This window comes from Phaenicophaeus curvirostris, chromosome 1 (genome assembly GCF_032191515.1).
Source record: "Phaenicophaeus curvirostris isolate KB17595 chromosome 1, BPBGC_Pcur_1.0, whole genome shotgun sequence".
Classification (NCBI taxonomy): Eukaryota; Metazoa; Chordata; class Aves; order Cuculiformes; family Cuculidae; genus Phaenicophaeus; species Phaenicophaeus curvirostris.
Genome location: NC_091392.1, coordinates 199,039,034 through 199,062,452, shown reverse-complemented (window position 1 = coordinate 199,062,452; position 23,419 = coordinate 199,039,034).

Sequence of the window (23,419 nt, the reverse complement as noted above, 5' to 3'; positions counted from 1 at the left end):
CAAAAATCAAGGTGGTCATTAAGGTGTGAACAGTCCAACTGCCTTTAACATCTAAGAAACATACAAACAAAGCACTCAGAAATGAGAGGGACTAAGTTAAAATATTGCCAAATGAGCATTCAAAAGTTAGGAAATAGCAGAATTAAGGTTTCAAATGTAACCCAAATTTGGCACTTTATATTTATGCACTATGATAACAACCTCTGCATGAACACATTGTATTTTGTTAATTGCCAGTCCCAGATCAGAGCATACAGGCACAGAGGAGATGCAAAGCCCACACTGGTATGAATATGACTTGCCCAGCACCACAAAGGAACTCTCTGATACAATCCAGTTTCTTTGGAAAGCATCCAGCAACCACAATTATTAAATCTTCTTTCTTTCAGCTCCTGCTTCATTAGCTTTGCACCTTTATTTCCTGAGAAAAATTACACTGGTATCCTACAATCAACAATGTCTCTTATTATAAAACCTGATTTTCAGTCTGTGAACTGGATGAGGAAAGAATGCTATGAAAAAATTGCATGTGCTAATGTAATTATAGATGGTAATTCTTACATCTAAGACAGACTAATTAAGGCTGCATAGACAACCTTAATGCTGACATTTTTCTAACTTCTGAGTCATTGACCTTGCAATCCCAACACTCCTCATGTATCAATTATAATTAGCTTTAAAAAAACCAAGAAAAAACTCACTGTTGTTGAGGCAGGAAAAGAAAGAGAAGACTCTTTACCTCTGCAACTAAGCAGTGCTTTTTTCAGAGGCAAATCTTTCAGAACACTATTCAGAAGGTTGCAAAAGGACCTACTGCAGGCAGGCCTGGTACCATCAGAACCCCCTACATGAGCCCGTGAATAGAAAGGCAAATACATATCGGCACTTGGAGGTTTTCCAGTTATTTTTTGTCAGGAATAAACATGGAGACTGAGGATGTCTGAGAGAAATCAGGCTTGGTGCTGCTGTTGCCAGGTTCTGCTGCTCTTGCTTTGTCTCTGTAGTCCTGTTTCAGCTTTTTATCTATGTTCCTTCCTCTGCTGTTGTGGGTTTTTTTATAATTTGCTTGTTCTCCTGGGCCTCAATCCTTGCTTCAGTTCTTCTCCTGAGCTGAAGGGTGGCTGTTTCTGCTCCAATCTGCCCAACCCCAGCCTGCCTATTCTCAGACCTGATCTGCGATGAGCTATTGGCACCCAGGAGAAACAACTGCACTCAAACCCATACTCAGCTCCTGCAACACAGGCCCACAGTATGCACCTGGCATGCAGAACCTTTGAAAATTAAACCATGAAAGTCTTTGAAAGCCCACTAAATTGCAATTTGAGGATGTTTTGGGTATAATTCAGCACTAGTCTGCTTTCATACAGAGTCTGGAAGGTAGATCCACAATGTCAGCTGTCAAAACATGAAAACCTCGCCTTGCTGTCAATAATCACAATATTGTTTTTCTTAGTAGTGCTTTTAACATCGCCCTGCAATAGTATCTCTCCAATCTCATTGTAAGAATCTCTTTACTCATATTTTATTTATTTTTAAGTAATTCAGAACTCTCGATAGAAATCTTAAGTATAAATATTGTAACACAGTAAACTTTAAGGTTCTGTAAAAAAAATGTCACTAAGAAGTGTTTCAGAATCAGTACCTATAACTCTATTCCACAGACAGTAATAAGCAGAAGGTTTTGAGTTCCAATTAATAGACAGAAATTTAATTAAACAATTAGATTCTGGTGCATTTGCAAAGCTAGCATTTGTATACAAGTGCATGTGCACCTGGCTTCATCTCCCCAGTACACATAACTATATTTGAGATTCTCGTCTTGGTCTACCCTTATGAAGGAGGAGGAAAACATAATTCTAGCGCAAAGTTAGTCTCTTATGAAACTAAAACTCTGAAAAAAAAGAGCCTATCCATTGTGGAGATGGTGACAGGACAGAGTGGGAAAGGGAAAACCTTCATACTGTGCAAGCGTTGTTCAGCAATTGTTAAAACGTTGGTGTGTTATCAGTACTGTTTAAACACAAATACAAAGCAAAGCACTATATGTGCTAATTTGAGGAAAGTTAAGTTGTGTGTGCAGAAAATATACTAAATACATGTTCTACAAAACAATATTATTTATTTGGAAACATTCCTAAGACAAAGTGTTGAAGTCATTTAGTATACTTTGATTAGAATCTTGTATTTTCTGATTCTGGCTTTGAATCTGAAGAACACTAGGTATGTGAACAGCAACTGATTATAACTTACGACTTTGAAAATGACCGTTCATATTCAAGTAAAAATTATTTTCAGCTACTTAAATATTGAGTATGAAATTCTATATTAACCTCATCTTAATGTAATAAATTTTCAACTGTGGGCTTGGATAGATAATAAAATAACATTGATGATGAAATTTCTATAGGAGGGGGAAAAAAGAACAATTATTCAAAAAAAAAATGACCATGCCTGTTAATTTTACAAATTAACTTAGGGAATGTCAGTTCCTGCCCCCAAAGGTTATTGTAATAGTGCAACAGAAATTAGAGATGAAAGCCAAACTTAAGCACATACACAAGAAATAATAAGCATGTAAACTCGGAAAGAAACAAATAACTTGTTGTGTTGATCAGTATCAGAATACCCAGGCAGCCTGTCTTATTGATGGAAAAAGGCCTCAACAGCTAGAGGACATCATGTCAGAAGGTATATCCACATGTAAAGTAGACAGATTTAGTAGTGCCTTCAGTGTACAACTCTTCGTGACTTCTGTTTTGATAGGAGAACCTTTTTATTACTGGCTCAAGTTTGAGTCTACAAGTCACATTGGTACTTTATCAATTGTCTTCCTGGCAACTATAATGACAGAAGACTTAAGAACTTCACTGTGGGTGACAGCAAAAAACCCAAAACCTGAGTTTACTTTTAGGAATAGCTTTTCTCATTGCTATGCTGTTCCTTTGGACTCTTTTAAAGGTAATTTATAAAAATGTTTTAATAGCTTGGTAATAATTTTAAGTCCTCACATCTTATCTGTAGGAGTTAAAGGTCCACTCTGCAGCTCCACTGTGGGGATGAAATACACCTGTGTGAATAAATTTGCATATCTAGATCAAATGTGTTAATAGGAGACTCACTAGGCTTTAGGGGGCTGAATGCTATACAAGAAAATAAAAGGACCATGCTGGACTAGACCGAGGGTCTGTTTGCTGACAATAGGGACAATTAGACAAAGCTCTTGAGAATGAGACAAGCCTGTAAGTTACATGTTTATTCTGTATTTGTCCTGCTCTATCCTCCCAGCTTTAAGCAGACTCTCTAGGGATTTCTGGAACCAGAGAAATTTTTTGTTTTCTAAAGTCCTGATGTGTTTCTCTTCCATGAGTTTGTCTTACTGCTTTTTGAATCAATTTGCACTTTTGACATCCAGAACACTGCCTGGCAGAGTTTTCACAGTGTATGTATTCAGGTAGAAATACATTTCTTGTTTACTTGTTTCAACCTGTTCAGTAATGATGTCATTTGAAGCTCCCTAGTTCTCATACTGTTAGAAACAAGAAGTGTTTTCTACTCTTATATGCCATGAGACTTAATGCCCCTGCTAAGGCCAGTCCTACAGGAGTCATAGATTTATGAGCTATAATTTAAGCTGATAGATTATTCTGTTATAACGAATACGTTTCTCGACAGAAGACCAGACACATGATCTGCAAAATTATTTTTCAGAGTTTGGACAACCTATCCTCAAAAGAAAGAAATATATATAAATATTTCTTTAATGACAGTTTCATATCTGTTGTCAGAATTACCTGTCAGATACCCGGAGAGAATCAGGTTAAGGATGTTCATTCTTTCATTATTCAGAAATAATAAAAAAAAATTCCAATTTTAGCATTTGACAGAAATTGTTGGGTTTGTGCAGTTGCAAGAAATTAAAGCACAATTCAGAAGCACTCAATACAATGTTCCATAAGTACAATAGTATTGCAAATTCCTGTTTCAGGCAAAAATATGTTGCTTTTTATCCTATAAATAAATAGTTGTTCTATGGCAAGCTTTCCTAATAAATTTTATCCATACGCTCTAGAAAACTGCAGAGCAAAGACAGAACTGTCTGATTGCATTCAGTGTGAACAGAGAAGTTAAAATTATTACGATATAAACCAATTGTGCTTAATATTCCTTTTAGCTTTCCTGCTTAACTCTGCCTTGTCCAGAAATTTGTATCATTCTAGTCATTTAAAGTGATGTAATAAAGGATTTTCTGTACTGCAAACAAGATTATAGAACAAATCCAGAATCCTGAGAGAATTATAGGTGTCCTTAATAGATCTTCATTTGGGGGTTTATTCATGAAGATATGACAAAGGGTCACTTATTCAACTTTCCTGTCCTCACCTTTCACTATTCTCAGCTGAACCACAATTAGATTTCACATTTTCTAAAAGTATATTGTATGTATGAATGATATATAACTTCAGGTTCTAAATTCTAAAGATAAAAGACAGAAAAGAGTTAGTAAATTCGTTGCCTGAATCTGTTGACGGATACTCCAATCTAAAAAAAATGGATTTTTTATGGAAAGAAATTTTAAAAATTATGTTTTTCTTATTTCAATTCTATCATATTTAATGTAACATTGCAAAGTATCAGAATAAATATAAAGGAAAATCAGTAAGAATCCTGGATTGACAAAAGCTATCTCCTAACCCAAATGCAGGTCTGCCAGACTGCCAGTTTTGGCCCTGTTTCTAATTTATTTTGTAATGATCACTGTAGATTTTCTCATTGTTCCTCCTTCTGAAGTGCGATTTGAATCTGAGATACCAGCCTCGACTACTTCCAAGAGATTATTTTTCTTGTTCTTCCAGACTTCACAGAGTGGTGTTAGAAGTGCCAAATGAAAAACTAGGACAAGAGGGACATAATTTGAACTGGCTCTTGAGAACTTGGCTTCTTCAGGAAGTATTGGGAATTTCTTCTATTACTTGGAGTTACCTCCTGTCTCGCTCCTCTGATTGCCCACCTCGCACCTTGTTGGTTAGTCCTGGGGTCCCACCTGGCATGCTGCATTAACAACTCTGCTCATAGTCTCATAGACTGTTCTTTCCCTGAAGACTTTTGAAATCTGAGATTTAAAAAATAATATCCAAGAAAATCAGACCTTGTAAATTTGGAATATTCAAGGCTCAGCTTTTCGAAAAACAGTTGAATTTTGTATATAATGATGTGTTTCCAAGATGTGAAGCTTTCACCTAATTGCACTAAATATCCACAAAAGCTATGATAAAATCATTAGAGATGACAACTGTGGAAGAATATGGAATGTGGAAGAATTCCTATTGCAGGAGTTCTTGTGGAAAAACTCTTAAGTGCTGTATAAGATGGTCCATTGCCATGACCTCTTCTGGCAGAAAACTCTATCAGACTTGGGTGAAAATGGTAATGAAAGGCAAGTCACTAAATTATAGAATCATAGAATAACCAGGTTGGAAGAGACCCACCGGATCATTGAGTCCAACCATTCCTATCAAACACTAAACCCCTTAGCACCTCATCCACCCATGCCTTAAACACCTCCAGGGAAGGTGACTCAACCACCTCCCTGGGCAGCCTGTTCCAGTGCCCAATGACCCTTTGGTCATTGCAGAGCCTCAACATCCTTCTTGTGGTGAGGGGCCCAGAACTGAACAGTACTCGAGGAGCGGTCTCACCAGTGCCAAGGACAGAGGGAGAATAACCTCCCTGGACCTGCTGGCCACACCATTTCTGATACAAGCCAAGATGCCATTGGCCTTCTTGGCCACCTGGGCACACTGCTGGCTCATGTTCAGTCGCTGTCAACCAACACCCCCAGGTCCCTCTCCTCCGGGCAGCTTTCTAGGCAGACTTCTCCTAGTCTGTAGCACTGCACAGGGTTGTTGTGCCCCAAGTGCAGGACCCGGCATTTGGCCTTGTTAAACCTCATGCCATTGGACTCAGCCCAGTGGTCCAGCCTGTCCAGATCCCTTTGCAGAGCCTCCCTACCCTCCAGCAGATCGACACTTCCACCCAGCTTATTGTCGTCTGCAAACTTGCTAAGGGTGCACTCGATGCCTTCATCCAGGTCATTGATAAAGACATTGAACAGGGCTGGACCCAGCACTGAGCCCTGGGGAACCCCACTTGTCACTGGCCTCCAGCTGGATTTCACACCATTTACCACCACTCTCTGGGCCCGGCCATCCAACCAGTTTTCCACCCAGGAGAGTGTGCGCCTGTCCAGGCCAGAGGCTGACAGTTTCCAAAGCAGAATGCTGTGAGAAACTGTGTCAAAGGCTTTACTGAAGTCCAGGAAGACCACATCCACAGCCTTTCCCTCATCCAGTAGCCGAGTCACTTTGTCATAGAAGGCGATCAGGTTAGTCTGGCAAGACCTGCCTTTTGTGAACCCATGTTGACTGGGCCTGATCACCCGGTTCTCTTGCGTGTGCTTCATGATAGCACTCAAGATCACCTGCTCCATGACTTTCCCTGGCACTGAGGTCAGACTGACAGGCCTCTAGTTCTCTGGGTCCTCCCTGCGACCCTTCTTGTAGACGGGCACAACATCAGCCAGCCTCCAGTCCAGTGGGACTTCCCCAGTCTTCCAGGACTGTTGGAAGATGATGGAAAGCAGTTTGAGCAGCACATCCACCAGCTCCTTCAGTACCCTTGGATGAATCCAATCCGGCCCCATAGACTTGTGGGTGTCTAGTCGGGCTAGCAAGGCTCTGACCACCTCCTCTTGGATCATGGGAGCCTCATTTTGCTCCTCTAGCTCCAGAACATTCCACACAAGATGTTCAATAATAGAAATTCTGAAAAAGTAACCTATGTATTTACAGTGGTTTGATGTACCCTTTATTGCTTGTATATGATGGAGAAGAAAAAAATTTCTCTCTCCTAGATAGAGACTTCTATTTAAATACAGTGCACTTTAAATAAGATATGCTTGGTAGAAAAGTGGAAACAGGCATATAGCACAAAAAAAAAAAAGTTTTATTTTCACTTAAGTGTAGAGGCAAAATTTGGAATTGGGAAACAATTAGAAGACAAACATTCTGGAAGAAAAGGCTATTCTGTAACTCATATTCCAGATCTGCAATTGCTGACGTAATACGCTGTTTCAATTTCTATCTTTTGGAATACTAACAAGATCAGTGCAGATGTTGTGAATGAAAAGGACTGGCCTGAATATTGCAAAGGAACTGACAAATATAACCCTGAAAATCCTACCTATGATTTTAAAAGATATATTTTTATGACTTTTTACTAGTCTGAATTAAAACTAATATATACTTATTGGGTAATCAACTCAAACCTATCTTTATACTTCCAAAATTTACCCAGCTTCAGATTCCAAACACCCAATTTTCAAGTGCACAGTTCTATTTTTAGTTAACATAGAGTAAAAAAAATTGTTTCTCTTAATTAATCTGAAGCCCAAAAATGGTGTTCCTATATGACCCTTTCTGTTGTCTGGTAGAAGAATAAAATAAATCATTGTTATATAAGGCACAACATTTTCTCAGTGAAGGTCGGTCATGACGTTTAGACAAAAAGGTTTTAGTATTTACAAGCTAGATACAGCAAATAATAGTTGTAATTTTTTTATATGTTTCATTTTTCTCAGAGGACGTATGGATGTTTCTGAATATAAGAAAAGCAATGGCACTTTCCTTTTTATGCAAGATCATGTCCTCTAAGAAATAATTCAGAAAGATTTTTGAAGGAAGAAAAAAAATAGCGTAATATCCATGTGCCTCGTTCTTTACCTGAATTTCTACAATGCTTTAGAAAGAGCTAGGAAGGTTTGTTTGGATTTTAAAATAAATTAAAAATACTGTCAGACACCCTTATTTTACAAATCCCAACTGTGTCCACCACTTTCACTAGAAGTCTAGGGACAACTTCTTGAAGAACTGTAGCACTGCCGCTCTGAATAACTCACTGATCCTTTTGATCAGAGTTATGACTGAATCAGCATATTGGTCATTGTTAGGGACCCAGATTGTGCTATTGCTTCACACTGGATTGCTACAACAGCCTCAGATAAAAAAATAAGTTATCTTACTCAAATTGGATCACATTTTACTCATGTTTATGCACATAATTTCAAAGCAACTTTAAGTTTGGTTATATATTGCTAGTACTTACACAATTTTTACTCTGATTTCAATGGAATAGTGTCTCATGTGTGCATTAGAAAATCAATTATTTGTTTCTTTTTTTCTGGGGACTTTTTGGTTTAGCCTGTTAAATCGTTGTTTTGACCCAGTGTGAAACCAGTTCTGACCACCATGAGATTTTATCCTCCAGCTAGTAAAATAAATGCAGCAGACATAGAACTATTAAGCAAAATGTGGCCTGGAAAAATCTCTAATTCCTCCTAAATGACAACACAGTAATTATTGATTAGAAAAGAATGCAAGAAATATTGTATGTTCATGATAATGTAAATCCCAGAAAATATTAATTATTGTGTAGATGGTCATGTATAAAAACATTAATTAACACTAAATTATTTTTATATTGTGTATTGAGTACTAAATTAATAATTTGTGCAACTAATTAATTAGCCATGATTATGTGAATTGTGAACAACTGAAACCTAATGTTCACAGGTGGTAAATGTGGTTTACTATGAAAACCACTATTAAAAATCTTCGGGTTTATCTTATGTCTTTTTTGAAGCCTAGAATCATGAAAGAAACTATTCCAAATTATTGACCAGTAAAAGTAGATTGCAGTAAGATCCTGGCTATTTCCAGTACTCTTGATATTAGTCCACTCTCACAAACTGAAGGGTGAGAAATTCAGAGCTGCTTAAGTCTTTTAGAAGAATGTGCCTGAATTTGTTCTTGAAGTTCAGTGGATAAGAGATGTTAGGCCAGATTTCTTCATAAAAAACCCTGCACTCTTACTTGACCTCCAAAGGCTTCTCTAGTTTAAATAAATGGTGAAAACCTAGACATGAATTGAAGATGTTTCCTCCATGATAGCAACATTCCTCCACATTAGTACATTATTGCTCTCATTTACATTGCACCTACCATAAATGCAATAGAAATCCTCCTCTTGTCTAGTCAAAGAGAGGAAATGGCCAAGTTTTAATTAAAGCATAATTATGAACTGTCCAACATACACAACTCCATCAAAATACAGTTGATTGTGACCTATAATGAATTACTCTTGACGTACTGTGGTATGGTATAAAAATGAAATTCCCTGTCTTTCTGAACCACCTGAGTTCCTAAAGATTAATCTGTAAAATTAATTCCTTCATAATTATTGAAGGCAAGGAGGTTGGGGGAGTGGGAGTGCCTACATCTATTGGTGACTTGCAGGGCTATGCTTTAAAGAAACAGAGGCTTTCATTGTTCCACTTTTGGCCATAGGCTCCCAATTTCTTTGCAGGTCTGCCCATGAATGTCTGTGGATTTTAAGCAAACACTTTTTTATATTGAAGAGCACTTCATTAGTCACATAGATTTAAAATCTGGCTAATATCCTCTAACTCTGTAAAATGCCTTATAAGTCTTAAAATACAGAATAATTACATATCTGCTAAAATGTAAATAACATAAATGTTCTAATATAAACCATGTAGCAAAAATAATACTAAAACCAAGTAAACTATTTAAAGGAAAATTCATCTTATTTTTTTCTATAAACTATTCAGATAAGGAAGACTCATCAAGGTGTGAACTGTAGGCACCATCAGTCTTCTGTCATTTAACAGCTAAATGACATCTCTATTTATGGACAGTATTAAGTGTGCTGTCCTGCAGAAAGGATACAAAATAAATCCACTAATATTTTGTTTTATTGTTTTAATTTTAACTGGACCAAAATATGAAATGTGAAATGCTAAGAGCTCTTTCAGAAATGATGTTTTCAAGCCGTTGCTTCTTTATCACAGCAGAAGGGTGCTGTGGCCTCACTTGGCTCTTACTGTTGGATTCAGATTTTCTTAAAAATGCCTTTCTCAGTGAACTGCCAACATTTTGCCCTAACATCTGTGTGACATTCAGGAAAACATATTTTCTGCCAATATAATCCCTGGAAAATTGAAGAAAGCTAAGAACTACTGGAGGCTCCTAGAAACATAATATCTTGTGGGCATTGATTCTGCCCTCATTTTCTGAAGAAGATGGTCAGTTTTGTGTTCATTTTAGTGTCAGGAGGCCTGGAAACATGTATCGCCATAGGTTAGCAGCAGGCAGGGCTAAAATTCCCAGGACCTCTTTCTCCCAGGCCAAGTAGATTTATGTCCAATAGATTCATCATTGCCTAAAGGAGAGAAAATGCAAGTGAGTCCACAGGTGAGCAAATTAGTATGAAATGGCAAGAAACAAATTTGAGGTAGAGATTAAAGCAAGATACTTATCCGTGGTGAAGGCTGCAAAACAGCCTGCTGCAGTACTCCTAATCAGCTTTATGACAGAGCTTCATAAATATATGTAGGGAATGAAATGAGGTAATTCTGTCTCTGTCCTCAATCTGGCGCTTACCTCATTTTTTGTGTCATAAATCTTGGGAAGTGTAGATTTGGATCTAGTTCTAGAATTGCAAGGGATATGGTAAATCTCTTCAGGAGGAGAGAGAATGACTGCTACCTACTCTACCTAGGCCAGATGCAAATAGAGGTGGGTGTGCTGCTCCTCTCACTGTTGAGCAAAAGGTCAGGGTCTACAGGGCCTGGCGGACCTGAAGGGACTACCAGTATTAGCAATCTCAGATCTCAGACTGCCATATCAGACCAGCTCTCCCCCATCCGTCAGTGACAGCTAAAGGACAATCTGTCTCTCCAAGGCTTACGAATTTGATCTTCATCCTTGCAGTGACATAATTTAACTTTGCCTTAACCTACCAAGAAGCCTTGAACTGGCTCTTCTTATACTAATATTGAAAAAGTTTCTAAAAAATTATTTGTGAATTGTTATCACACGTTAGACTAAACTGATTTTCTTCCTTAGTCTACTTTTAGAGTGAATTGCAGCATACAAGTGATTTTTTCCAATGTATTTATATACTGTGTCTGTTTGGGGTGGGGTTAACTTTCCTTATAGCAACACATAATTATAAAGAATCATTTAACAAAAGACTGTCTTAACTCAGCTCTTGAGCCTGTATTCTTCCCCTTTCCTGTTGAAAAGAGGGAGTGAGGAAGCAACTGGGTGGGGTTGTGGCAGCCAGCCAAGGTCAACCTTGCCCAGTATATACAGAGAAGGAAAGAATACTACATTAAATAATTCAGAGACCTGGGAAAGTGAGTTTACTAAACAAAAAAATGCAAAAATAACATAGCCTCGTTGGACTGAGAAAACACAGATGGTAGCTTCCTCCTACTCTCCTTTTCTCTTTTAATTTTACTTTTCTATAAGTAGTTTCTATTATGTAAAATATGACTTGTAAATGACTGAGGTCTAGTTGAACAAAGCCAATATTTTCAGATCAAGAATAAAAGGAAAAGTTGGATTTAAATCATCTAGCTGGAACCACAATAAAGTTAGTCTTCTAATTTAACTAGTCATCTAGATTATTTCCACAGTAAAGAAAAGAAACAGGCATCACTAATGAGCAGTTTACACAAATGATATAAGATGTCCAAGGCATAGGAAATATAGATCAATAACTAGCCTACCTGTTGACTGGAGTGAATAAGTGGGATCTCATAATATATCTGAAGCATACGCTTTTTTCTGTGCTTTTTATTTTAAACAGCCATATCTTTTCATAGACTCTTCATCCCAATACTGATTCCTGATATCAGACCAATAAACATGCTGTCAGCTCTAAATTCTCTGTTCAATTTAGTCCAGTCTCTGTTTCATCATTACAACATGCCCATGTGTATTCACATCAGCATCAATCAAATAGTTCCAATATCTGACAGAAACAGAAAAACCTGTGCAAGTGGTGCAGCTTGATAGTGACTGAGCAAAAAAATATCATTGAGTCCATTGAAGTCACATTTTTAAAAAATTAAATTCAAATGCTGGCTTCCATGTTTCTGCCTTTAAATTAACACAATCATTTGTTCATAAACAACTCCTTTTTAATCCTTCTTGTGTATAGATACTACAAAATCAGCTACGGTTGGAATATAGAGGTTTTTGATCACACAAATCAAAATGTTATCCATTGAAATTCACCACATATGAAGGCATATTTAATATTAATCAAAACCTGCAAACTATTTTTAAATGTATGTTTGTGATATTAAATGTTTCTTTAGAAGTACCTAATGAAGGCATTCACTATGCAAGGTTTTACTGTATGGTAGTCTTCTAGTCATGCCATAACTACAATTTGTCTTAGCCATGTCATAGGTCTTTCATAACATCTGCATAAGAAATCAAAGATATCTGTGCTGCTCCTGTAGAGTAAATGTCCGTCATGACAGGAACTGACAGTACACGTGCATGCAATCTCAGCAGGAAAGTAAGTGATTAGAGGGATGTTAAAGAAGCTTTTGCACTCTCCAATGTTAGGCATCTATCTTAGGTAGATAAAAACTTTGTTGGCAGGCAAGGATGGTGTTGCTTGAGACAACTGATGAACCTGTTACCCTTTCCTGCCCATTCTAACTGAATGCAGCATGGATTTCTGAGTTCTTTGTCAATCACTTCCTGATTGCAGGCTAAATTTGGTCAGGTTTTTTTTTTTTTTTTCCCCTCAGAAAATTGCACTGTAAATTCTTGTTATGCAGGATTTGATTAATGTCTATTTCAGATGTCCATGCAGCAAGGGCAGAGCACGGATGGAGGCTGGCCACCTATCTGAGTTAAGCCATTCCCAACCATCAATCAGAATCTGTAGTTTATAACAGGATGTCTTAAGGAAAAGTGGTATCACTGATATCTTACTGTAAAAAGCTGATAGGTTCAGAAATTGATTAATAAACAGGTCAGGAGTCCATCAAGTGACAGCAAGATAGAGAGGTGGGTGTACTGTTCTAAGGCATGCTCTTACCACTCATCCATCAGAGCCCTGCGTTAGCAGATGAGTCACTTCAGTTTCCCTCTTCGATCAATGGAGAAAAAGCATTCTCTAAGGGTGAGCCAAATTGGAATGTAACTAACTCAGCTCCACTCAAGTGGAACCTGTTTATTTCCTTTGACTAAGCAAGAGGACTGCAAAGTTGCCTACCATAAACCCATAAGTTAGACTTTGTGAAGAACAAACAAACAGAGCTTGCAGGGCTTGTAGACAGGGCTTTCAACTAGATTTGAAGCGGGGGTGGGGGGTAATATCAGTCTAACCTGTGACAACTGGTGGGATGACAGAAAATGATTGGAGGGATGGGGTGCTGGTATGGGCCCTCCACCTGCTGACCAGGGGCATGCTGGGGATGCCGTGGCGTGGCTGAAGTCCTATGGAGATGAGTGGGAGGCTCCTGAGGTAATAGATGTCAGGGAAGAAACTTCAAAACACTGCATAGGTAATAAAGGGTCCACTAAGAAGGCAATGTGACCAGCAACTCAGTTGAAGTGCCTCTATTCAAACACATGAAGTTTGGGCAACAGGCAAGAGGAGCTGGAAGCTACCTTGCTACTAGAAAGCTATGAGCCAGCAATGTGTGCTCACAGTCAGAAGGCCAACTGTATCCTGGGCTGCATCAAAAGAAGAGTGGCCAGAAAGTCAAGGGAGGTGATTCTGTCCCTCTTTTCCTCTCTTGTGAAACCTCATCTGGAGTATTGTGTCCAGTTCTGGAATCCTCAACACAAGAAGGATATGGAACTGTTGGAATGGGCCCAGAGAAGGGCTACAAAAATGATCAGAGGGCTGGAACACCTCTGCTATGAGGACAGGCTGACAGAGTTTGGTGTTCAAGGCCAGGTTGTATGGGGTCTTGGGCAGCCTGATCTAGCGGGACATGTCCCTGTCCGTGGCAGGGGCGTTGGACCTAGATCTTTAAGGTCCCTTCCAACGAAACTATTCTGTGATTCTATGATTCTGTCATTCTACGAAATGTTCCTTTGAAATTTTGACAAAGTCTGTTGAAAGGACAACATTTTCTTAAATTAGTTAGCCAGTGGCTATGTATTGCATCCATTCTACAAATACAGAGAACAGCACATTTCAGTCATGGCATAAACTAGCTTTTTCTTGAAGAGTATATCAAAGAATAATGAAGAAAAGTTGTAGACAAGGAAGTTCTAGATTCACCTTTCTTATTCTCCACTCAGAAGCATAGAAAGGATGAGACAAAAAATTGACAGATTATGGTAGAAAATAAATTTCATTTTCTAATTATTTTTTTTTATATTGGTCGTCTATAGTGGTCCTTTGAGCTCTGCATTCCTTTCAGATTATTCAGGAAAAGCCCACACAAAAAGTGATTCTGATGCTGAGAAGGCAAGCCATTTTCCCTCTCTTTCTACTGTATTTGAGAATGGAAAATGGGGAGCATTCAAAACATTTTTATCTCTGAGTATATATGACTGGGGTTCACAAGTATTAATACTAAAGTATAAGGCTGAAGACATGTAATTTCTTCATTTCCTTTGCTTCACTAGGAAAATCATTCTTGAATCAATGGGTTCACATCAACAATGCGTGTCACACACATGTTGCTGCAATAATGTGCAGTGAGTTAGAAAAGCCTAGAAACATCTCCTCTCAGTGGGGTATATTACCCTGCAGTGAGCATCCTGTTGCCTTGGTAGACCTCTTGCAGTGTTCAGGCCAGGTTGGTTCCTCTACGTCAAATTACAGTGTCAACTTACTCTTAGACCTGCATTTCTAATTCAGAATAAACATATGTCAACCTCATGAGGTTCAGCAAAGTCAAGTCCTATACCCGGGTCAGGGCAATCCATGGTTTCAATAAAGGATGGGGGAATGATGTGATTGAGACTAGTCCTGCAGAGAAGGACTTGGGGCTGCTCATTGATGAGAAGCTTGCCATGAGATACCAATGCACACTTACAGCCTAGAAGGCCAACTTTATCCTGAGCTGCTTCAAAATAAGTATGGCCAGCAGGTCGAGGGAGGTGATTTTCCCCCTCTAGTTCTCTCTCATGAGACTACTTCTGGAGTACTGTCTTCAGCATAAGAAGGTTATGGAACTGGTGGAGCAGGTCCAAAGGTAAACGACAAAGATGATCAGAAGGCTGGAGCACCTCTGCTATCAGGACAGGCTGACAGTTGGTGTTGTTCAGCCTGAAGAAGAGAAGACTCCAGGGAGACCTTACAGTTGCCTTCCAGTATCTGAAAGGGACATACAAGAAAGCTGGGGGCAGGGATGGGGGGAAGTTTTCACAAGGGCATGTAATGATATGACAAGGAGGAGTGGCTTTAAATTGGAAGGGGAAAGATTTAGATGAGGCATTAGGAAGAAATTCTTCGTGATAAGAGTGGTGAGGCACTGAAATAGGTTGCCCAGGTGAGCTGTGGATGCCCCCTCCTTGGAAGTGTTTAAGGCCAGGCTGGATGGGGCCTTGAGCAGCCTTGTCTAATGGGAGGTGTCCCTGCCCATGGCAGGGGGGCTGGAACTGGATAATCTTTAAGGTCCCTTCCAACTGAAACCATTCTACGACCCTATGATTCTATGATTCTCTTTCAAAGAGGCTACCTGCATCAGGCGTATGATGTCATGTCACGTTCACTTGCTCGTGATTAGTTAAATACTTGTCATGTATGTATGTAAGTCATCATCAAGTACTTAACACTAATATTTTGAGAACTGTCATAGCAACCTGAATATTAATTAAAGTTTATGCAGATGCTAAATGAAAAATAGCATAAATTAAATGCCAGCACATAACATTTCAAAATAGGCGCTTTTTTTCTCCCCCAAGAAATCTAGTTAAGAAAATATCCTGTTTCACTGGAAGAAAACAAAATAAGTTCTGTGTTCAGAAGTCTTCTCTCGGACACTTCTTGTAATTTCTTTCATTATCATGAACTCAAATATCAGCGGTTCTGTTCTTGACCAGAAAATAACAATAAGAGAATGAAAATTATTTTCTGTCTTAACAGCTGGACAAGGAATGCAAGAAACAAAATGAAGGGACTGAAAAAGAAACCCCACTGATGCACTGCACAGAGATTTAGTGCAAATGACATACTGTCTCCACTGTACTCCTCTACTTTTTCCATTCTTTACCTCAGAGTCTGGTTGTGCAGCTATAATCTAAATAGGTTGCATCCAGCACAAGAAAGCTTTGAGGCAGAGTGAGAGCTGCTGCATGGGGTCATACATGACGTTTATCCCTACTAAATGATCACTGAGAAAGAAAAAGGGTCTATAAGAAAAGTCTCAAATAAAGCAGTTCAGGTCTTCATACAGCTGCCAGTTTTCCATAATCTACCATCTAGGCACTTATCCAAGCCAGAGGTTACACCTTCGGGATCATGTTTACCAGACACTAAGGACCTATTCTTTGTTCATAGGTCCACCTGCTTTTTTGAACTTGTTTGAACTATTGACTTCCCTAATATCCTGTGGCAATGAATGACACGCTTTTATTTGTGTTCTATGTGGAAAAGAATTTCCTTCCTTTCCAGAACCTTTCCAATGTTTCTTAGATTTTTGGAGTATAAGATATAGAAGGGATACAAGATAAACCAGGAGAAAGAAAGGATGAAATGCCTATTCGTAGTGGAAAAGTAATAAATACTAATCATCCTATACTGTTCTTTCTGCAATGACTAGCAACGTTGTCATTGGCTTCAGCGGGGTAAGGCATTGAACAAGTTTCTATAGCTGTGCAACAAAATAGCTTTTGCTGCGTTTCTATAGTCTGTTTCAGAAACTTCACAAATTACCAAATTTCTCACTACACTTTTTTTGGGTTTTTTGAAAAAGAGAAGAGCTTTAGGATTTAGAACAATCCTGAAAATATTTCTCCACTAAAGGAAGGACCTCACCTTCTTCAGAGAAGGAAGTTCTCCCTCTATTGTCTGAGGAATATTTTGAAACTTTAAATGGATGCTTTAAAACTGTAACTTTGCATACAGTTCCAGATACTTTCCCTGATGGCAAGAAGGACTTCCTACAATCTATTGAACACACTCTTCAAAGATATTATAAGAATAGTTTGATTAAAGAGATAAGTAAATCTGTGCAAGCTAAAAACTTTTTCCAATCTTGTTTCAAAATTACTTTTAGTGATGTAACTGCAAGGGAAGTGCAAGAGTAAGAAAAGTCAACCAGACAATAGAAATTCCTAAAGCCAGGAAGCCTGTCAACCAAAAGGAAGTGAAAGCATACCCTTATCATCCCATCCTACATCTTCTCACTTGCTGTGGAAATAAGACAGTGGTAGCCAATTTATACATCTCAAGGCCAGCACAACACCAGTGATTGACATGATTTCACTAAACTTCCAGCAGCCATTGCTCTTCAGTAGCAGAGAACATTAATGAGCCCTAGCCACAATCTGCTCCTGGATTCCTTCCCACAAAGTCTCACAGAGAAGAGTACAACCACCCTCCATATGGAAATTCTCTTCAGTTTTGTTTCAAGATATAAAGATGTGGAAGTTTTAACACATAATAACATGGTGATTTAGCTATCAGTTCAAATATCAGTATCTGTCACAGATTAATAGTCCACATTGCATATGGTATCCAAAAAGTGTCTTTTTTAAAGTAAGACAGATATAGCTTTCTGTGATATATTTCAACTGTTGAATATTAGATTTATATCTTTCTGTTTTTTCAGAAGAAGACCATTAAGAACTCCAATCAAAACTTTATGTACTTCATTAGCAGGTAGCATGGGTTTAACTACATTTTTATCATTTGAACTGAAACACTGTTGTTCAGAATCACACAGAAAAGAACAATTAAAGGTGCTTTGGAATCTTTGCTATTTAGTGGTTCATGAAAAGAAGAACTCAATTATGTCTATAATAAACTCTTGCTTAATCAAGCTTATCAATAACTGATAAATGAAAAACTTCCCATACTTTAAGGGTTCTTTCTACTATGAAAGTTGATTTCTTTAGTAGTCATTTATTTCTCATAAGTAGTCATCCCAGACAGACAAACATGACACCTTACAGAAGTCCTTTGTACTTTTTATTTGGCTAATTTAGCTAAATTTGCAGGTGTTAGACAAATTCTTTAAAGAGTATCTAGTTTTACCTTGTTGTTAATAAAAGTCCACACTACTGCAAGTATGCTGGTTAATGAGCCTGCCATACTTGGGCTCAAATACAATTTGATCTGTTTTGGAAGATGGTCTAATCACAACAATTACAAACATAAAATAACATTTTATTTTATTTTGATCCAGCGGGTCTCTTCCAACCTGGTTATTCTGTAATTCTGTGATTCTGTGATTTAGATGCAAATTGTTGATAAGTGCTTGAATTTCAGTGTTTTTAATGATGTAGAATCATGATGTTTTATGAAATATCCCCAGTGTTTTGGAAAGTGATCTTTTGCCTATGCCTATGAAAACAGTGCTGTAAAATGTCTGAAAAAAATTAGTAAACACTCAAAAAAAAGATGGAATGAGCAAAACAAAGAAAACAAAACAAAAAGTCACAATTTCCTTGGTTTTTTTTTCTTTTTCTCAGGCAGATTTGTCCTAACAGTTCTTTACTCTATCCAAAACTCAGTAAAGTGCTCAAATTTTTCCTTGAAGCTTCACGGAATTCTTTGTGGTCCATTTAATGGAAAATCTTTAGCATGTTTTCCTCTGAGATTATGTATTATAACCACAGGTATAGGTATACTAGGAACTTGCCTAGAACAACAAATTCTTATGAGATGCAGAACAGCTTCAGGAAAGCTTTTCTATGTATTTTGCATGTAGCATCTGTTGGAAAAGGTGGACTGTTGCTGTTTACACTTTATTAGGTAATATGACGTTGATGCCTCTAAAAGAGTGTATCTTCTGCAGTATATTGCAGCAGAGTCTGGGGAAATGTGGAAAGACAGTAAGTTGTAAAGAACTGAAGCTTGCTGTAAGGACCTAATGAAGTATTACGAGGACATGAAAGCATGTGCAAAATATCTGGACCAAGGAAGGTCTTCTGTGAACATTGAGGAACTTCGATCAAACTGATTCCAGACTTCATGGAGGGATAATGGTGTAAACCTGAGCCTTCTTGTATAGAGAGATCTTTCAAATCCCATCCTACTCCATGGATTATTATTCTAATAACCAAACTAGTAGGTATTAATAGGTAGCACTATCTTGAGTGTTCAGAGTAGCATGTGTGTCATCTCTGAACAAATCAAGACACGTTCATTAGTAGGTTTCAACCTGGAAGTTTTCATTTCACCTGTAAACCTAACTCTGATATATACACATAATATGAGACATAGTCCAGGTTTCAGACCTCCTGTTTAGTATGAGCTGTTGAGAGCCGTGTAGGTCTCTCTGATTACCAGTGTGGCTATTATTAAAGCTGTAATTCTTTCCCCGTGTTTTATGGGAACAAAAGGACCCAGTTTAGATTGGGAACTAGGGATGCAGACAGAAGATTTATGTTTAGACACAGAATTTTTACAGTCAAAACAATGAATTCATGCTAAATGTTTGCATTTATCTTCTGCTGGTACAGGACATTTTAACAGAAACAAGCACATCGTCATACTACAAACTTGTACAGTGGAATAAATTTGATGGATTTCAGTTTCACTCATTATTTGTGAATTTGAACTTGCAAGCTATTTGTGCTGCTTCATGTTCTTTATTGTTGCTTGGATTTTGGCAGAGGGGTTTTAGGTTTTGTGGGTTTTTTGTAACATGAATTACATATAAAGGTTATAGCTCCTGAATTTGGCTGGATCTGCCACAGGTACACACATGCAAATATCACTCAAACAACCAGTCAGATTAACAGAAAGTTAATGAAGAAAAGCAATTATCAATGTAAATAAAACCTTTTCCAGTCTATTTTCAAGCTTAACTTGTACGAATCTCAATATAACTCAACCCACCAGTTTGGTTCTTTACTTGGATTATTAGCTAAAACATTTAAATTGTCATGAAGGGGAATTAAAATAAAAATCCTACTTCAACACATAACAGACAATCAAAAATCGGTTCCTTCCAATACAACTATTATTTTTCAAATGAATTCTTTAATACACTGGAAGACTGCAGAGATTTTTTGTTTTCTTTTCAGTACAGTAAGGTTTTTTTGTATTTCCACTTCATAGAATTGTTTGGGTTGGAAGGGACCTTAAAGATCATTCATTCAATTCCAACCCCTCTTCCATGGGTAGGGACATGTCCCACTAGATCAGGCTCCCCAAGGCCCCATCCAACCTGGCCTTGAACACCTCTGGGGATGGGGCCTCCTCAACCTGTTCCAGTGTCTTACCACTTTCATAGTGAAGAAATTCTTTCTTATGTCTAGCCTAAATCTGCCCCTCTCCAGTTTATAGCTGTTCCCCTTCATATCCTGTCACTACAAGCCTTTGTGAGCAGTCCCTCCTCAGCTTTGTTGTAGGCCCCTTTCAGGTAATGGAAGTATGCATGTACTTACCTTGAAATACATGGAGAAATCTAGCTTCAAATGGTATGGAATGCCTAGACTTCTTATTCAGATCTTTGGGAGTTTCAAGTCGTTGTTATCTTTTCTAATTAGGTTACTAAAACTAGTATTTGTCTGAAACAATGAGTGTTTCTATAGTATCCAACATAAGTAACCAGCACAAAGGCAATAGAAGATATCTGTGGTAAGGTCAAGATATCAGAATTCACTTTACATTACTTGTTCCAGAACCACATACAGTATGCTACAAAGAGATATGTACAGTGTATAAAAAAAGATCCTTTCTACTTCCAACTGCTGCCCTTTTAAGTTTCCCATTTAACCAGAAAGCATAATTAATTTGTATTAGGAGGCATACTTCTTTTCTATGCATAGCTACAGACCAAAAGAAGATGTACATATATTTGAAATACACTCACATTATTGGTTACTAGTATTTCAAGAATACCTCACCCAAAAAAGTGCATTAAATGCATTCTATAGGTATGTAACACAATCATATGACTCTATCGTTTTAATTAATTAATTATTTTTCATTTATTTCTACTACTATCATTCTTTTGGTTTTAAGCAGTCAATTTGAATAGGAGAAAAATATTTCTGTTTCATCTGCATTACAAATATCTTCAGAATAGTAGTCAGAAAAAGAAATGAGAAAACATTAATCATTCACTTGAGAATGCTGGGGGAGTCACACGGGATGCTGTGTCTCATAATGTATCACCTTCTCTTTCTTCAAATAAGAGCAGTGATAGAGTCCGTACATTTCACAACAGTACTAGGTGCTCTCAATGATTTTACTTGCAATCCTTCTTATGCACCAAACCTGATAAGCTGCAGAATTGTCGACCCCCTGATTTTGTGAGAAAATCCTTCCCTGTGCTCCCATGTGCTTCAGCTCTCCATAGATATTAGTAGCCAGTCAAATTGGTCTTTGGTGGGGACAGGAAAGCCCATTTCGCATCAGATCACCTTCAGTAGATCATACCTGGTGCTTTGGTGGGTTTATGATTGGTGCACCGAGAGCAATTAGTGCCTGAATTGAGCTACATGAGGATAACAACAGGCGATTACCCTATTTAACAGCTGTTAAGTGGTGTTAATTGCAGGCTATAGACCACAAGCTGAGCAATTTTGTGCAAACTGTACAAACAGAACAAAAGGAAAGGATGATGTAGGGGAAAAATTAGTCTGAAAAAAGCTCTCTATTAATCCAACACATGCATACAACTGAAGAGATTATATGCATTGCTGGTGTGAACTATTTGTAGCAAACGATTTGTTAAATCCACGTGTAACTGAATTGTCTGTGAATAGACAACAATTCTTAGTAATTCCTTCATTATTCTCAGTCATTCATTAAATATATTTTTCTCAAGGTTTTCTCCAGCAAGACTAGTTCCTGATAACCTCATTGTCATTGAACAGTGCTTTGATTTCTGCAAAACAGCGTAAAGAATAAGACATCTTCAGAATATAACCTTAAATTATAAGGTAATAATCAGTAAGTCTTCTCTACAAATGGGAAGAAAATATCTTTATTTTGTTCTCACTGAAAGTTCATACTCAAAGAGCTGTGGTAAAAGTAACTGAACTCTTATTTAGCTGAGAGGCAAAATGACAAATATGTTATCAAAGTATTTAAAACTGTGAATTTAAAATGTTTTCTTTCCCTTCCTTCATCGGAGTTTCTGAAGGGCAGGGAAGTGCTGGTACACAATAAACATTGCTTATGTCTAAGACATGTCATTCAGGCTATGACATTGGATTCTTTGGTGTTTTGAGTGTGAATTTTCTTGAACTATGAAAAGTGAAAATTTAGATTACATTTGCTCTGCATAGAATTTGAATATTTATATCAAATTTGACTTTACAGAGTAAATTAGAAGTCTTATGAATTCAGTAGTTTTCATATTATCAATAGGAAGGTCGTTTCTATAGTAACTTGTTTAAGTATATTAAAGCATTGAGTAGCATGGACTCTTTTTTTTCTAGGTTTTTTTTTTTTCCCCTGTTATCTTTTATCTTCCCTTAGCATCCTTCAAGAAGAAAGAGAGAGGAGGAAGAACAGAACATCTGGTGCTGGCAATGTAACTGTTGATCACAGAATAACCAAAGATTGTGACTCTGGATTTTAGCTGTACTTTATCATAAATTCAGGAACTGAGCTGCTGAACTTCTTACACACCATCCCCATGGAAAATCTAGTTATAACTTAGGGTTTTTTTAAAGTAATATGGACTGTAGTTTAAGTCTACAGTCTATGCAAATGCATACAAACAGAGAGAGAAGAGACATAAATCTAATCTTCATTTTAAATATTGCTGTATTTTAAATAAGTCATTTAAAGTTTGTATGCTTAAGACCATTTCAGGGAATATAGAACAAAATAAGGGTCATTGCCTTGATGTGCAGCACTTGTTTTGGGTAAATAAATGAAATCCTTGATTTATAGATGTTAGGGAGCTGACAAATCCAGAAGCCTGCTAGGGGTGAAATGGTGATAGCCCCGTGTTCCTGAAATCTAACCAGTAGCAAGGCTAAGCTTGTATTCCTAATAAACACATGCCCATAGAGCACATGTGTACAACATTCATATTCACAGCCAACAACACAGATCAACACAGACACTCAGTGCTCAAACAAACACCATCAGCATCAATAGCCTCATCCTGCTCCCTTTTCTAACTAAGCAAGCTAAAGATCTTTTAGTAAGTTTTATATATACTTTTGTACAATGTGGACAGCTCCAGGAGCTGGGCTCAGTCTGCCCATTAGCTTCCCCTGGAACCCAGTCTCCCCATGCCCCTGCACATAGATTTACAAACCACTGAGGTCAGAAACCCATTTTAGCTCAGGTATAGGCATCCTTGCATGTATACATACATACACACACAAGTGGGTCTCTCAATCCACCCCCAGATGCTATGGTCTCTCTAGCAGCT